Source organism: Acomys russatus, chromosome X (genome assembly GCF_903995435.1).
Source record: "Acomys russatus chromosome X, mAcoRus1.1, whole genome shotgun sequence".
NCBI classification, from domain to species: Eukaryota; Metazoa; Chordata; class Mammalia; order Rodentia; family Muridae; genus Acomys; species Acomys russatus.
Window position 1 is genome coordinate 95,968,008 of NC_067169.1, and position 3,138 is coordinate 95,971,145.

At 42.2% G+C, this 3,138-nt stretch overlaps 1 pseudogene; it reads right to left on the reverse strand.

Annotated features, from left to right (window-relative positions):
- Window positions 1-671: 671 nt before the first annotated feature.
- Window positions 672-1,663, reverse strand: LOC127185549 (ubiquitin-conjugating enzyme E2 D2-like; annotated as a pseudogene).
- Between the last annotated feature and the right edge of the window lie 1,475 nt (window positions 1,664-3,138).

Sequence of the window (3,138 nt, forward strand, 5' to 3'; positions counted from 1 at the left end):
TTAACTCACTCATTATGATCATTTCTAGCTCAATCCATTTATCCACAAATTTCGGGAATTCCTTGTTTTTAATAGCTGAGTAGTATTCCATAGTGTATATGTACCACAGTTTCTTTATCCACTCTTCTACTGAGGGACACTTAGGCTGTTTCCATGTTCTGGCTATTATGAATAAGGCTGCTATGAACATGGTACTTCCTCTTTGAAAATAGCGATGTCACGGTAAGAGGCGCTTAATAAAAAAACACATATACTGCCCAAAAAAAAAAAAAAAAAAAAAAAAAAAAAAAAAAAAAAAAGCCTATTCACACAAAATTATATGTAATGACTGTGTTAATCAGTTTATTACACAGATTAATCATTCTTGAACGTACAAGCTCCAGAGGAGCAACAGGGTTTTTAAATATACACAAGTATTTCCATCAAATGATTTTTCACCCTTACATCGAAATAGGACTAAAGCAGTTAAAAACATAAGAAAAATAAGAGCTATCAGTAATGTATTAACTGAGAAACCACATACAAACCAAAGATTATGGAAAGGGGCTAACAGGAGGAAGGCTGGAAGGGCAGGGAGATGGGAAAGTGTTGAGAACAAAACCCATCACCCTTTATGTACTAACAGCTCCAGTCCATTAAAGGGTGATAGTTAAACCTAGGTCTTAAAATACACCTCAAAGGTAGAGTTTACTCTGTTTGGTCATAACTTTCACCTAAGTTGTAGGTCCTTCAGGATGAAATGAATACAGAAACAGCTTCATGTTCTTCACCTTGATTTTTATGACTGTTTGAGATTAGATGGATTCCACTTAAGAACAATCTCCTACAGGTCACTGGAGCTTTTTTCCTCCCATTCAAGCACACACTGTGTACCCAGTACCCCTCACAGCTTGTCATTATCCAAATTTAAGTCAATAAGGAAAGCTTTTAGTCTCACACCTAGATTATGCCCGGAGAACTGGCTTCTCTCTCACACACACACTTCTCTGCTAGGAGGCAATGTTGGTACAGAAGTACAGTATTTCTACTTTGTTGTCCCTAGTATGTACAACACGCAGCACTGCTGTGTCAGGTAAACATGTGCACAGGGGAAGATGAGGCGTGGGCTCATAGAAAGCAGTCAAATGGAAATCAGAAGGACTTTCTCTTTCAGAGTTCCCCTAGCTTTATTTGTAGAGGTTATCCAATAACTTCTTTAATTACATCGCATACTTCTGAGTCCATTCCCGAGCTATTCTGTTGTACTTTTCTCTATCTGTTTTGTAGATCCGAGCAATCTCAGGCACTAAAGGATCATCTGGATTGGGATCACACAACAGAGAACAGATGGACAAAAGTACTTTTGAAATAGTGCTGGAGACCACTGTGACCGTAGAATATCAAGACAAATGCTGCCATTACTGTTAATATTTGGATGATAAATTCTTGTTGTAAATGCAACCTTAGGTGGTTTAAAGGTTGGTTGTAAATGCAACCTTAGGTGGTTTAATCTGTTGGGAAATGAATTGTCAAGAAAAATACTCCACCCTGATAGGGGCTGTCATTTGGCCCCATTTTTGTAGCTTGCCAATGAAACATATCATCTCCAACAGGACCTGCTGAACACTGCTGGAGGATCTCGAGCCAGGTCATTCAATTCCTTGTGGATTCTCTTCAGAGCCATGGTGGGAAATGGTGGCAATGCCCCCCCCCCGGGCAGGGACAGGGACGGGGGAGGGGCAGGGAAGGGGCGAGGGGTGCCTGAGACCCCCGGAGTGGTCGCCAGTCGACAGGAGAAGACTGGGAGCTCCAGAGCGCGGGTCCAAGGGGGCCGATGGCCAAGGCCCACTCAGCTTCAGGGCCTGCCACAGTGGTCCCTGCATCACCCAGCGGCAGCCCCTTTATGCGCTGTCACCACAGCCGCCGCTGCCATAGCTGCCTCTTTCCCTGTAGTCTCAGCACCGCCTGCTCAGCCGCCATGGATCCCTCTGCCTGGGAGGAAGAGCCCCAAGCTCCAGGCTCGCAGAAAGCCTTAAGGCCGAGGAGCCAAGGGGACACGCGGGCTGATCTGCCTCATTTCTTAGGAACATCCACACTGATTTGTCATAGCAACTGCAACAGTTTGCCCTTTCATCGGCATTGCATAAGTAATTTCCTTTTCCTGCATTCATGTCAACATTGTTTATCCTTCTTGTTGTTGTTGTTGTGAATTTTAGCCCTACTGACTAGGAAAGAATGAAATCTCAAGGTCCTTTCAATTTTCACTTCCCTAATGGTGAAAACTTTGAGCTACAATAATGATTGCTGGGTCATAATGCAGTCAAGATACAAATGTGTTGGCAATAACCCACCATTTCTATACTGGATTTAAGGATCACTGCACAAGTTGATACCCATACCTGGCATCATTTTTAGGCTAATAACCTATATTATTATACTGCTTAATGAAAATAGTTATTAAAACAACTCATGAATTATCATTATACCCATAGACTGAGGGGTCTTTAATCATCATAAGAGAAGGTCCTATTTGCAGTAGATGGTGATCAACACAGACTCATAACTAACCAAAGTGCAAAGAATGAGAGACTGCAAAACATTCTGCACTAAATGGAACATATATACCACACTCTTTTCATAGGTTAAGAAACATTGTGGGAGGTTAGGCAAAGAAATAGAAGATACAGAGGTGGTAGATGATTAAATTTAACAGTGTCTTCTGCAAAGAGCAAGGCAGCTCACCTGAGTATTCGCAGTAGTTTTGACAGTATACACAAGACCTATGAAACTGAAGCCAATCCAAGTTTGTACTGGCTGTTTTTCTGTCAATTTCATACCATCTAGGGTCATCAGATAAGAAGGGGCCTCATTTGGGGAAATACTTTCATGAGATACATCTGTAAGGCATTATCTCAATTGGTGATCAATGGGGAAAGGCTCAGTCTATTGTGGGTGGTACCATCCCTGGCCTGGTGGTTCTATAAGAAAGCAGGCTGAGCAAGCCAGGAGGAGCAAGCCAGTAATCAGTATCCTTCTACGACTTCTGCATGAGCCCCTGACTCCAGGATCCAGCCTTGCTTGAATTCTGTCCTAATTTTCATTGGTTATGAACAGCAAAGTGGAAGTCTAAGCTTAATAAATCATTTTCTATTCAAATTG